Source organism: Bubalus bubalis, chromosome 2 (assembly GCF_019923935.1).
Source record: "Bubalus bubalis isolate 160015118507 breed Murrah chromosome 2, NDDB_SH_1, whole genome shotgun sequence".
In the NCBI taxonomy this organism is placed as follows: Eukaryota; Metazoa; Chordata; class Mammalia; order Artiodactyla; family Bovidae; genus Bubalus; species Bubalus bubalis.
In genome coordinates, this window is record NC_059158.1 from 13,120,446 (window position 1) to 13,135,416 (window position 14,971).

The following is a 14,971-nucleotide window of genomic DNA, read 5'->3' on the forward strand; positions in this document are numbered from 1 at the left end:
GTGATTTGCAGAGTCAGAAATTCCATGAAGCTATCATTCTAGGAGCCTGCAGTGGGGAGACAGACAGTAAAACAAATAAGTTAAAAACATCGTGTGTCATTGCGTGGGGGTATGTGCTATGGAGAAAAATAAAGGAATTGTTGTTTAGAAGAGGATGATTGAGAAGATATTTAAGTGTGGAGGGGAAGGAGGCAGGCGAGGGTGGAGCCTCTGGATAAATGGGAGACGAAGGCTCCTGGTGGGGAAGCAGCAAGTGCAGAAACCCTAAGGTGAACGCGCTCCTGCACGGTCAACGAAACCTTGCAAGTGGAGAAAAAGAACCAATACAGTGATTATTTTAGGAACTTCACCGTGTAGTAAACAGGTACATGAATGGCCCTTTGTGTGATTATAAGATTTTATCAGGCTTTTGTGTTAAATAATGAAGATGATATGCTTCTCAGGTGGCTCAATGGTTAAGAATCCGCCTGCCAATGCAGGAGATGTGGGTTCCATCCATTGGTCGGGAAGATCCCTTGGAGAAGGAAATGGCAGCCCACTCCAGTATTCTTTCCTGGAAAACTCCATGGAGAGAAGAGCCTGGTGGGCTGCAGTCCATGGGGTCATGAAGAGTTGGACACGGCTTAGTGACTAAACAACAATGAAAATGACAGCCACCCCTCACCTCTTTACATAAAGGGTGGCATCATTGCTGAGTTTCTTGATTCTTATAGCAATTTCAGCTTTCACAAAACCTTTTGGGAGTATATTATTTTTTCTGAATAGGGTGTATATTCCTAAAGCATAAAGTCCCAGAGATACATAAGGGTGTATAAGCTAAAATGATCCCTTCTGTATCACAGATACCCAGTTCTTCTCCTGGGAGGCAGGACCGTCCTATTTTTCTGGGCCTAGAGACAATCTAGGCCCATAGTTACAAGCATAGCCGAGGTTGGGGGCACCAGCTTTGGAGCCAGACTACATCAATTTTAGCCCTGGTATTGGTCCTCACTGACCAGTGTGACTTGGGCCCATAGCTAAGTGTCCAGCTGCCTCCATTCCCTCATCTGTAGAATGGAGAGAATAGTCATAGGGTTGTTGTGAGAATTAAATGAGATTCTGTGTTTACATAACAAATAATAGAAAATATTATGTACCTATAAAGAATTAAGCACAGTTTCTAGCAAAGAGTAAATACTCAGTAAATATTAGCTGTCATCAGATAATCTTTAGCAATCCTGTCCTATTATGCAGATGAGGAAAATATGAGCCTTAGAAAGGTCAAGAAGTTTCCTGGGAAGCCTGGCCAGTAGGTGAAGGCACAGTGATACTCAGTCAGAATTCTAATACGATGGTCCAGGGTTTCCCAGATGAGAGTCATTGAGATGGCTCTCTTACGGGTCTTCTTTTCCACCAAATAATGTGTTAAATGCCAGACAAACGTCAGTGTAGAAAGACTTGTAGGTGTTGGCTGAGAGCCTAATCAAATCCATTTCTTTAATTTTTAAAAATAGTTTGCACCAAGGATATTTCACAAATGCATAATGTTTTGGTTTTTTATGTTGAGCGACTTCTGTTCTTCCAACCAGTGTTTACCGAGTGTGTATTATGTTCTGTGCAGTGTATTAGGCCAAGTGAGTGAAAAAACTAGACGAAGGCTCTGCCTTGTAATGGTTACAACTGAATAGGCAACAGACAGGGGGCTCTGTAAAATACAGGGTCATTTGCTCTCAAGGGGATTTGTCCAGTTTGGGGAAAGGTTGATTTCCTTAAGCCAACAGGTGTTTCCAAAACTTTTTTTTTTTTGGTTGAGAATTCATCAGGTTTGCTGTTTATGGATGTACGTCAAATACTTCTTACTTGTTTTTTATTTGTCATGCCTAGGACGTACTAAAAATTCAGTAAGGCTGCTTGCTTTGAAGGTTCAGTGAGCTGCAAGAGGTATTGTATTGTTTGCCAATGGAGAAATCATTAACAATGTAGCACATAAAGGAAATGATGACTTTATAATGTACAAAGGAAAGACAATAGGTATGGATTTGAACAGAATGTGTTAAAGGTGGGACATGGGAGTGCTGGCTGCCTTGAAACAATGGTCAATTCTAAACGCTGTCAGCTATTATTTCTTGGATGGAAGAAGTGAAAAAAGCTTCAAGCATGAATTCTAGTTTGCCTGATTTATATGGTCCACTCAGTCTTACATGCCCAGGAGGAATAAAACACATAGAGGAAGGTTTGAAAATAATAAACTCTTAAATCAGCCTTCTTTTTTTTTTTCCTTTTGCCCTCCTCCCTTCTCCCCTTTGTGGGGTAATGCTTGTTTTGCAAATTTGCTAATAAATTGTGGTAGGAGCTCAATAAAGAAAGGAATGAAATATAGAATGATTTGAAATATTTGCTTAATATTTATTGCCTTCAGTGAAAAATGATTGCATCTGTTTCCTCTTGATGACTGGCCCTTCTTTTAGACTTTATTGTACTTTGCTTCCTTATATATTTGCCTCACTTCTCAGATTTCTGTCCCTCTCATGCAACTAACTTACCTGCTCTTGGTCTTGGATGGGACCACAACTCTCAAGGAAATCTTAGCATTTCCGCCCCTGCTTCAGGTCAGGATGAGGTTCACTTGCAAACTGCCTACCTTTCAGTTCCAGCTAATGCCTCTGGGTGCAGAGTGGCCCACAGCTCATGTGAAAAGACCATAGTCTAGGATCAGAGCTGTTACTTTTTAAAAAATTAATGAATTAACAAATTTTTGACTGTTCTGGTCTTTGTTGCTGTGCGTGGGCTTTCTTTAGTTGTGGTGAGAGAGGGTTAGAGAGCTGTTACATTTTTTTGAGTCTATTTGTTTTTAAGGATGATTACAATATTGTGTTGGTTTCTGCCACACATCAACATGGCTGAGCCATAGGTATCCGAATGTCCCCTCCTTCTTGAGCCTCCCTCCCCCTGCCCACCCCATCCCACCCCTCTAGGTTGTCACAGAGCCTGGCTTGAGTTCCCTGATTCATGACAGCTGTTACTCTTGAGTGATTATCCTGAAATAAGAAATTTTTCTTTCCTTTAACCAGCTAGTCTAGACCTTCCCTTTCCAAACTGTCTGGAACTCATCTGTGTATCTAGTTCCTGCTTTCTTTTCAGCCTTTAGTGGTCAGCTGTTCAGTGGAGAGCTCCAGTTCTGCTAGGGCCTCCTTGTGTGCGCCTGCTACTGCTGCTAAGTCGCTTCAGTCGTGTCCGACTCTGTGCGACCCCATAGACGGCAGCCCACGAGGCTCCCACGTCCCTGGGATTCTCCAGGCAAGAACACTGGAGTGGGTTGCCATTTCCTTCTCCAATGCATGAAAGTGAAAAGTGAAAGTGAAGTCGCTCAGTCATGTCCAACTCCTAGCGACCCCATGGACTGCAGCCCACCAGGCCCCTCCGTCCATGGGATTTTCCAAGCAAGAGTACTGGAGTGGGGTGCCATTGCCTTCTCTGTTGTGTGTGCCAGGACCTAGCAAATAGTACTGACCTCCGGAACCCTGGGGCCCCACAGATTTCCATGTGGCTCTTCTTAAACAGGTGTGTTACTTGGGATTGGCAGGGTGGGGTGTCCCTAAACAGAGGTAGGAAAAAGGTGGCTTTTAGCAGTCACTCATCACTGTTTCCATAAAGACACAGGCAGTCTCTCGGCCTCTTGCTGAAAGTTGAGATGCCTTGGCATTGGGTTTGCAGCTCCTTTCTCCCTCCCACTACTCAGGGAGAAACAGGAAGCAGGACTAAAGGAATTCCTCTTGTGTTGCCCTGCAGGAAGTGGAGACATCAATTTATCTTTCAAGGCAGCTTGTGTCATGTCATCCCTCCAAGGGGGTGTGTGCATGGGCACTCAGTCGTGTCCGACTCTGTGTGAGCCCACAGGCTGTAGCCCGCCAGGCTCCTTGTCCATGGGATTTCCCAGCCAAGAACACTGGAGCAGGTTACCATTTCCTTCTCCAGGGGATCTCCCCAAACCAGGGGTTGAACCCGTAAACTGTTGCGTCTCCTGCATTGGCAGGGAGGTTCTACATGGTGGACCTCTGCCATTTATCCTGACTTGTTAAGATTCATTATGAGAAGCATTGCGTCTGCATGAAACTCCCGTCCCTTCCTGAGATCTCAGGAAGCCCCGTCCTCTCTCAGAGTCAGAGATCCCCACGGCTCCACCTCGCTGAAGAATCTGTCCACAGCCAACCCCAGTGCCTCTCCATGCAGCCTTCTCTTGCCCCAACACGCTAAACCCACAACTGGCTAATTCTTCAGTATCCCGTCTGCCAAGTCTACTTGGAAGGTTTCTTTGACTGCTTTGTTTTATTATTATTATTATTTTTGCATAATGCTCTACAACTGTTAACCCTTCCCATCACTCATTAAGGCAGGAGACTGTGTCCGTGACAATAGGGACTCTATCTGACTCTTGGATTAGATGAAATAATATACATAAACTTCTAGCCCAGTCCTTGGGACACATAAACATTAGCTTCCTTGAGCCTTTCTGTGTTCTCTTTCTGGCAGCAAGTGGTTACGCAGGCAGGCTCTTCAGCTTTTGTTTGGTGAGCCCTGTTACAGGGTGATGTTGGTCCCCCCAGGTTTGGGTTCAGAGTCATCCTCTACCTGTGACTGTGGGTAACAGGCAATTTGTTCAGCCTCTCTGCCTCAGTTTCCTTATTGGTAGAGGTAGCACCAAGAAAGTTCCTATTGGTAACGTAGTTGTGAAGATTAAATTAGTGAATATACTAACTACTTACTAATATACTAAGGTGCAGATAAGACCTTGCGCACAGTGCTCAGTGAGTGGGAGAGAGGATTTGTTCTATCAGGAACAGAAGTGAGTCTTCAGCAGTCATGGCCACATAAAGCAGTGATTCTCACTGCTATGTAACATCAAGTAAGGTGAGTTCCCTCTCTCTCTTTGGGAAAACACGGGCTAGATTGGAGTTGATTGTACAGAATAGAGGTTCCAAAACTGAAGTCAAAAGTCCTATTGGACCAGCCTTGCTGGAAAAGGGAGTTTGTGATTCACCTAAGCAAGATAGGCACATTTCTCAAATCCCGTTGTAAGAATCCCCCTGGGGCACCTGTGTGACTGGTAGATTCTAGGGCTGTGCCCCAGACAGACTTAGTGAATCAGAATCTTCAGGGAGGGCCTTGGAATCTGATGTCTAACAACCCAGACAAATAGTACCACCTGGAAACACCAAACATTCAATTCCCTGGGAGCCTTGAAAGAACACTGATGCCTAGGTCTCATGCACTGGGCATTCCGATCTGATTGTTTTGGGGTCTTGGTGGACTGTGTGCAGGCATTGAGAACTTTTTTTTTTAAAGCTGATTATAGAAATCAAATGTGAGCCAGAGTTGAAAACCACTAAAATAGATAGTGAAAATTCAGACTTAAGTCAGTATTTCTCGGAATCAACTGGGGAGGAGGGAGTGGTATTTAAAACATAGATTTCTAAGCTCCAGCCTGCTGTATCTGACTTTCTGGTAGCAGGGGATGGGATGGGCTGGGCTGAGGGTGGATTAGAGAGAGTGAGACCCTGGGAACAGACGTTCCAGATGATTCTTCTGCATGCTGGATTTCAAGAACTACCCACCACGTGGTGTTTTCCCTTAGTAGGCATGAGTGGAAACAGCTGAATGACTGAAATGGAATAATTATTTCCTCTTCTGCTGAACCAGTCTGTTAGAAAAATATACTTCTTCATGTCCTGTTCGTAAATTCATTATTTGCTCTCTCTTGATTGGTACTGGGTTTGCAGAGAGTTGTCTCCTTTTTAATATGCTTTGATTTGACCCGGCAGAACTTTGTGGAGTTATTCTTTTTTTTTTTTGCAGGGTCACATGAACATAAATGGGCAGACGATAAGACTGGGGGAAACTGCTGTAGGATGCATTCAACCCAGCTGAGCAGGTTGTGGTTCAGCGTGGGTGTCTGTGTCCCCAGGGCTGTTAAACCCAAGGTCTGAGAAAGCTGGAGCTGACAACAAGGAGAAAGTAGAAGCTCACAAGATGAGAAGTTTTGCAGAGCTTTTCTGAAGACAGGAAGCCTGTCACTGTTCTCAGATGGCTACCTTGCCCTCAGGGCTGGAGTCTTGTGTGCTTTTTGCTCAGCTCTACATTCCCTCCGCGGGGGCTCCATAAATAGTTTAGAAATGAGAATCTTTTCTACTGTGGCAACAGTGTAAGAGCAGTGTTTCATCTTCTCCATTAAGACATAGGGAGGGACTTCCCTGGCGGTCAGGTGGTTAAGAGTCCACCTTCTAATGCAGGGGATGTGAGTTCGATCCCTGATTGGGGGACTAAGATCCCACACACCTCAAGGCAACTTAAGAGCCCGCACACTGCAACAAAGAGTGCAACCACAAAAAGAAAAAACTAAGGGAAACAACAATTTCTTTAGAGAGCCCATCTAGGAAATTTATATGCACTAGGTCAGTGCAGAGATTTACCAGGTCCCCTTGGAGTGAATGAGTCGCAAAACCAGGTCATAAACTAATTGAAGGTGTTTTATTTGCACATGAAGAATCTGTTTCTCCCACTGGAGGTGGGAGGAGATTAAGTGTGGAAGCATAGGTAGGAAGAATCTCTGCACGTTGGCAATCCCATATGAGCCTCATCCAGAGGAAAGGATACCACAACTGCTGAGAGCTGGTAGTAGTGGGTTTCTGTCTCTGCTCTGGAGATGGCTACATCAGGAAACCAAAGCCTGCTGGCATTAACAGTTAAGTGGTCGACCTCTCTCATGATCTACTTAATACTCAGCTCATCAATAAACTTGACACTTTGGTTTCTCTTGTAGCTTGCTCAGACCCTTGTTATTCAAAGTGTGGTCCATGAACCAGCTGCATGGGCATCGCCTGGAAGCTTGTTAGAAATGCAGACTCTCAGGCCCCACCCTGCCCAGCCCTGTGTGTTGGGTTTGCCTAACAGTGTGGCATTCTCTTTCTCTGTATCATTCTCACGGATATTTAGTTAGTATGAGTCATTATCCGTGGATTTGATTAAGCTCAAGATACCAGCGAGTAGTTTGCTGAGCTCGTCAGGCTGAGGGCTGGCCCCAGGCAGAGATGAATTCACCAAGGGAATGTCACTGAATGGGTGGCCAGTTGGCCTTCTTCAGGTGACCTCCCTTTGTGTTATGTGCTGCCTTTGAATTTCAGCACTGACACCTGCTACCCGTTGCCTCAGATAACTGTATGGCATGTACACTACAATGAGCTTGCCTCCTTTCCTGCTCATAAGCATATTTCTCCCATCCTCTTGGACAGCAGCAGTTTCTGAGATTCTTTGCAGGAGTGAAGAAGGGAGCCTTACCTGTAGGGCACATTTGTCAGTAGATTATCATCATCATTTTAAAATGAATCAAAGTTCATACTTTATTCTGACTTCCTTAGTTTCTACCCTATGCCCTCTTTTTCTGCTCCAAGGTCTCATGGACGATACCACATACAATTGAGTCATCATCTCTTCTCAGGCTCCTCTTGGCTATGTTTCTGAGACTTTCCTTGTTTTTGAGGAGTATTGCCAGATATAGGCTAAACATATCTGGTCATACACACTTAATCCCTCAACTGGGATTTAGGATTTCTCTGATGCTCTTCTTAGCGCTTAGGCTGGGGTTATCTGTCTAGTCAAGGCTATGGTTTTTCCAGTGGTCATGTATGGATGTGAGAGTTAGACTGTGAAGAAAGCTGAGCACCGAAGAATCGATGCTTTTGAACTGTGGTGTTGGAGAAGACTCTTGAGAGTCCCTTGGACTGCAAGGAGATCCAACCAGTCCATTCTGAAGGAGATCAGCCCTGGGTGTTCTTTGGAAGGAATGATGCTAAAGCTGAAACTCCAGTACTTTGGCCACCTCATGCGAAGAGTTGACTCATTGGAAAAGACTGATGCTGGGAGGGATTGGGGGCAGGAGGAGAAGGGGACGACAGAGGATGAGATGGCTGGATGGCATCACTGACTTGATGGACGTGAGTCTGAGTGAACTCTGGGAGTTGGTGATGGACAGGGAGGCCTGGCGTGCTGCGATCATGGTGTTGCAAAGAGTCGGACACAACTGAGCTACTGAACTGAACTGAACTGAACTGATGGGTTTTCAGGAGGATGACCACAGAAATAAGGTGTCCTTGTGTCAAGGGTATACACTGTCAATACGACTTGCCACCACTGTTGATGTTGGCTTTGATCACCTGATTGAGTTGGTGTTTGTCAGGATTATTCACTTTCTTTTTGGCCAGCTCACTGTAAGGCATGTTGAATCTTAGTTCTCTCACCAGGGATCGGATCTGTGCCCCCTGCACTGGAAGCTTGGAGTCAACCTCTGGATCACCAGGGAAGTCCCAATAGTGATTTCTTGACATCCTACACGTCTAACATCCTACTAATCCTCCAGTCCTGCCAGTTCTGTGTCTTACGTAATGTAAGAAATGCTTACTTTTCTCCAGGCCCCTTGCTACCACCAGCATCATTTCTCACCTGGACTACTGAAACATATTCTTACCGAGAGGCACCTGCATTAAATTTTGCTTCTGTTCAGTCTATTTCTATGCCACAGCCTGGGTGATACTAAAAAAAAAATAAATTTCTGCTAATGTCAAGTTGCTTTAAAAAGCTTCCCATGGTCTTTTAGTTCAGCTTTTAAACTTACTGATTTCTTCTCCATTGTCTGGTCTACCTCTTCAACCTAATCTCAGAGCAATCTTTTTCACCTTCTTTATAATCCAGCCTTATTGAATTCTGTAAGTCCTTCAAATACACCATGCTTTCCCTTCACCATGAAGGAACCTGTGGTAGATGATAGATTAAAAATAATTTTAAATTTAAACCATTTTTAGATTCTCTTCATATGTGCTCAGTAGCTTCAGTCTTGTCTGACTTTTTATGACCCCATGGAGCATAGCCTGTCAGGCTCCTCTGTCCATGGGATTTTTCAGGCAAGAATACTGGAGTGGGTTGCCATGTCCTCCTCCAGGGGAATCTTTCCTACCCAGGGATCGAACTCACATCTCCTGCATTGAAGGTGGATTCTTTACCTGCTGAGCAATCAGGGAAGCTCTACTTTTTGGGCTTACTAGATGGTGCGGTAGTAAAGAATCCATCTGCCAATGCAGGAGATGCAAGAGATGTGGGTTCAATCCCTGGGTTAGGAAGATCTCCTGGAGAAGGAAATGGCAACCCACTCCAGTATTTTTGCCTGGAAATTCCCATGACAGAGGAGCCTGGTGGACTACAGTCCATGAGGTCACAAAGAGTTGGATATGACCGAGCAACTGAGCACGTAGACCGTACTCGGCATATACTAGAGAAGCTCAGTAAAGAAACTTGAGTTGTCAGGAATTCCTGGTGGTCCAGTGTTTAGGACAGGACAAAGGGCTCAGGTTTGCTCCCTGGTTGGGGAACGAAGATCCGCATGCTGCTTGGTGGGCCAAAAAAAGAAAAGAAACTTGGGTTGGATTGAGTTATTTTGTCAAGTAAAGAATTTAAGAAAAGTATCTTTCTGTGTCTGTAATTCTGGTTTTTTATACCCCTGCTATCCCCAGACCCATGGCCATAGCACTACTGATATCACGACTGCTGCTCCAGCGATTCTCCTGGAAGTTACCATTTAGTCTGTGCTGTCCCCAGGCTCTGTGTATGATTTTCGGATTTTCACAGAAACTGTGCATGACAGTTATCTGAGACCAAGCCTCAGAGAGGCTAGGAAACTTCCTCTAGATGAGACACCTAATATTCAGTGGAGCTAAGGTTTGGATTCAGCATTGACAGATTCAAAAGTCTATGTTTTTTTTCATGGTATGTTGATTTACTTTATGGTAATGTGGTTTAACCGAGGTGTTTCTGATTTCAAATAACTGAAATAAATTTGGGCTAGCTTTAACAGGAAAGAATTATCATAAGGACAAGGCATGTCTTAAGAAACAAAGATAGGAATGCAGCCGGCTTCTGGAAGAAACTGGAACTGAGAACTGGAGAATCACCATTTTCTTTCCCTGGCTCTTTTCTTACCTCCTCTCTTGTACACCTGCTTTATTGCTTCCTCTCTAGTTCATTCTGTTGTTTGCATACATGATGGAATATGGCTACCATACAGTTTCAGCCAAGCACAGAGATGTCTGTCCCTAAATCCAAATTCCACATTCCTGATAGAGAAAATCTGGTTGGCTCTGCTTCAGACATCCATCCATCCTGGGCCCAATCAGCTTTTAGCTAAAGGAGGCAGAATTACATCATCCAAACCTGGCTGCTATGGGGTTTGGAGACACCATCCTTTGCTGGTAGGAATGTCTGACTCTGGTCTTTTTCTCACTCACATTGTTTGACTACAACTGATTCTGGGTACTCTAATTGTTACATGGGAAAGTCTTAAAGTTCCCCTTTAGCTTCGACCCATGATTATAGCTCTTTGAAGAGAAATTAGAACTAGAGTAGGCTTGGCCAGTATATTGTCATATCAGTGATCATCCTGTTTTGAGGTACATCATCATTGTCCCCTAATCTTGTTCTTTCCAGCTCAATTGGCTCTACACAGACAGACGCACATGCACACGGACACACACACGCACACGCACGCACGCACGCACACACACACTCTTACATTGGAGTATGTTTACAGTTTCTGCTCAGAAGAAATGACATGCCTCCTTGGAACTCACTTCTGCCTTAAGCTGCAATGGCAGCAATTCCACTGACTCTTTGCCAGTGTAAAGTGAGTAAAACTATCTTCCAACCTATTGTCTTTACTGTCTCTTTATGATAATGCTGAGTGTCCTTTCCCCTGTAGTCACTAATTATCAGGAAGTGAGTTCCATTTCTCTCACTGAGCACAGTGAGAAGAATAAATTCACCTGGGATTCTTAGGGCACCAATGGTCACCAACTCTTTTCTCACTTGGAGCAGCTCCTAAGGAAGGAGGTCAAATCTCAGCACCCAGTTATGCGTGTGTATACCTTCTATATATTCTTCTGTAGCTGTAAAGAACAACTCAGGGGGAAACATTGATTGTTACAAATTTTTGGTAGGTGGCCCAAACTTAATGAATATTAAGTGTTCCAAAAGTTTCTTTGCAGATCAGTGGTTTAGAATTTGGAACTCACTTTACTATGGAAACAATAATACACTTGCTAGTTTCGGTCTCTAGCCAAACTATAAATGATCATTTGGTCTACAACACAGCTTGAAATGGTTTCCTTGCCCGTCAAGTGAGAGTCTGGACTCTTCTGTGTCTAAAGCTCTGAAATCACTAGCTTCCTGAATACCAATTCCCCTGCATTTCTCTAGTTTGATTCTCTGTGGACCTCCCTTTTTTTTCTCGGTCTAAAGAAGAAGGGAGAAACCACAGAGGTGTACAGGTGAACGATAGGTGTGGGCTCTAGGTATTGAAGGATGCCAGGGGTACTAGATGGCACAAAAGGAAGGGGAGGGTGGAAATTAGTGAGCTTGGTGTCCTTTGTGACTCTCATAAGAAACATCGGAAAGTGGGGGGTGGGGTGGTGGAGGAGTAGAAGGAGAAGGATAACTGCACCATTTGATAAATAGGTGTGGTCATTAGTCAATGCCTGTGTGTAAAATATTTATTAGCTATTTCTTGTCATATACAGTTGTTCTTTGCCTTCAATTAGCCTGCAGTAAATTAAGAATGAATTTTACAGTATCCCCCATTGATTTAGCCAAATTCCTGAACCCTCCTCCAGCCAGGTAGTGAAAGGTATGCACTGGCCTCTGAGGGCATGGCCATGTTAGGTCAGCACTGTGTCTTCATGGCGCTCCTGCATACATGGCTTTAACAGATGATTTCATTCTCTTTTTTGGCTTGGACCTAGACAGCTTTACATTCTCAGCAAAACAGATGGACAACAAGGGTGAAACAGGATCTCGGACTAAAATAGTCTTTTGAGTCATCCTCTTTTGACTGTTCACTCTTCCAGGAAACTTGCCCCTTCCTTCTTGCAGAAGGCTACTGCTGAGAAGTAATGCACTCCGTTTCTGAACTTTCTTTTCAGTGTAACGTTTTCTATTTTTTTTCTTGGTCGAGATGGAGCTTTTGCTAAGCTAGAAGTATTGTCTAATTTGTTTTGGCATAACACCTGGATTTTTGCCAGAGGTAAAGATTTAAAAATAGAATTAAACATTTTATGTCAACCTTCCATTTTTGTCCTCTTTCCAAAAAAGATTCCAACTTGAGAACAAGGGGAGCTTGATTTCACATACAAGTTTATTTTGGGAAGCAAGGGTTAGATCACTTGATGAGGTTATTAGGTTCTAGTCCTTGTTGTGACAATAACTGCCTCTTGGACCCCAGGAGAGTCTGCTCATTTTTCAGTGCTCAGTTTTCTCATCTGTAAAAGGGGAACGATACCATTTCAGCTGAAAGGTGGTTGTGTGTATTCAATGAGAGGATATTTGTGAAGGCACTCAGATGAAGTCACATTGCTGTAGTAACCTAGGTTTTGATTAGTTCTTACAGGTTAGAACTATCTTCCTCTATAATGAAATAGTTTATAATATATTGTAGCAAGGATTCATTTGTTTAAAGATTTATTTGTTCTTAAACTAGGATATTGTGCTCAATGCCTTTCATTCAGTCCTTGCAGAAAAGAGGAAGTAATGTACATGCCATTGTCATTTCATCTTTTGTTTGGTTTTCTGTTCATTCATTCATTCATTTATTCTGAGGTATAATTGACATATCACGTTATATTGGTTGCAGGCATACAACATAATAATTAAATTTTTTTTATTGTTGACCATTTGATCTTTCTTGAATGCAGCGTGAAATCAAGGATAGCATGATTCAGGGCATGATGTGGCTCACAATGACTCTGCTTCTTTGGGGCATTTATTGCTACCATGTTTTCTTATAATAAGCAGGCATAAGCTGATGTCAGAGGAACATCTGGAGCCATCTGAACTGTTAAACTGAAACAGTCAGCATGAACAGGCAGGCGGCCACCCAAGTCTACCGTGTTCTTTTGAGGATGATGGTATCTGATTTCTGTTTCCTCATTTCCATTTTGGTAGCTAGAGGTAAGTACTGCAGATGCTATGTCGTCTAAGATCCTCTAGGAGTATGTATAAAAACTGCAGGTTAAAAAGTTTGGAAGTTTTTTTTCAGAACTTAAGTAACAATGTCATTACACTGGTCACTCTGAAAAGTTTTGCCTCTGTTGATCAAAGAGCATACAGTTTTTTAGATTGATGATTCTCCAAACCGAGGAGTGTGTGTGTGCATTAAGTCATGGAAAGGAAACCGATTCTTGACCAGGGCCCCCTAATCCCAATAGAATGGTCTAGGAGCCTTGCACCCACGTTTGTACCATTTGTCTTGTTTCATTCTCATCCTGACAAGGAAAGGTGAGTGAGTCTCCCCTGCTGACCCCATTTCTCAGTTTGCTGTGTTAACGTCTCACACGATGGAACGGTTTCTTTATTCACGAATGCCTATCAGAGCAGTTATATCTACCCTTTTATTGACATATAAACACTACTATGTATAAAACAGAAAACTAATGAGAACCTACTATATAGCACAGGGAACTCTACTCAATGATCTGTGATCTGTGATGACCTGAATGAGAAGGAAATCTAAGAAAGAGTGGATATATGTTTATATACTAGGGGATGTAGCTCAGTGCTAGAGCGCATGCTTTGCGGGCATGAGGTCCCAGGTTCGATCCTTGGCATCTCCACATGGTTCCGTTTTGGCTTCCCTGGTGCCTCAGAGAGTAAAAAATCTGCCTGCAGTGCAAGAGACCTGGGTTAGATCCCTGGGTTGGAAAGATCCCCTGGAGAAGGGAATGGCTACCCACTCCAGTATTCTTGCCTGGAGAAGCCCATGGACAGAGGAGACTGGTGGGCTACAGTAAATGGGGTCGCAAAGAGTCGGACATGACTGAAGTGACTTAGCACGTGCACATAAAACTGATTCACTTTGCTGTACAATTGAAACTCACACAACATCATAAAGCAACTGTACTCTAAATACTTTTGTTTTTAGATAAAATTTGAAAGTTTTAACATATCACTAATAAGCCTTTTTAAGAAAGCCCTGGATATTAACAACAATTAGGAGTAAAATTAGGGTTGACATTTCTATGATTATCTTTTGCTTTTATAATAGCTTGAACAAGTTTTGTGAGTCATTTTCGGTTTATTAATCAAATGCCTCTGCTGGAGCAATTTTCTGCCATCAACAAAGCTTATCTTTTGTCCATCTTTCTACACGTACTCACGCAATTTCTTTTCCCCAACCTCCTCCCTGTTGGATTCTCACACTTCTACCCACTCGGTTCCTCCTCTGCTACAGGGCGGGGCTCACACAGCTGCCTTCCTGGATCCGGCTAGCACTGCTCTCACCGGCATAGATGTCTGTCTTTTCTTACACCACCTGAAGGCTTATTTACCTTTGTAGTCCCAGCACTTAATAAATAACCTGGTCAATAATAGCAGCTTAATAAATATTTACTGAATAAAAGAATGAGTGTTATAATAGAGTAAGATCCTCGTACTAAGGGAGGAAGACCAGAGGAGGCCATCTATCAAGATACGGGAGAAGGTAGATAGAGGGAGGGGGTCCCAGAAAAGGGGCACCTTGGGTGATATTCTGGTAAATGAGGAGTTCTTCATCAGGTGAAAGAGGTGGGGAAGAATCGCCTGGGCTTGGGAAATTCCGTGTGCCTGAAAGTAGCTTAGCATGGCTGGAATTTAGATGCAAAGTGAAGTGGGCAGAAGATGGATCTAAAAGGGTAGATAGGTTGCATGTTACTTTGAACTTTGTGCCAATTTAAATTGTTTAGGTTATTAACCAGAATTACCTCTGTGATCTGCTGGGTCAATCGGTTAATACCAGATGGGATTAGATCTCATGAGGTCATTTGATTAGATGACTTATTATTTAATTAATTTTTGCACAACAATTCTTTGAACGTAAATGGATGGGCGTATTTGTCCGTGTTTAAGACAAAAAGTTTGCTGAAAT

General features: G+C 43.4%; 1 protein-coding gene and 1 non-coding gene across 2 annotated transcripts in view; both read left to right on the forward strand.

Moving 5' to 3' along the window:
- Positions 1-14,971, forward strand: part of RNF144B (ring finger protein 144B) — a 146,199-nt gene that overhangs the window by 45,123 nt on the left and 86,105 nt on the right. The window lies entirely within an intron of this gene.
- On the forward strand, positions 13,611-13,682 carry TRNAA-UGC. Its single transcript has one exon. It is a non-coding gene; the product is annotated as a tRNA-Ala (tRNA).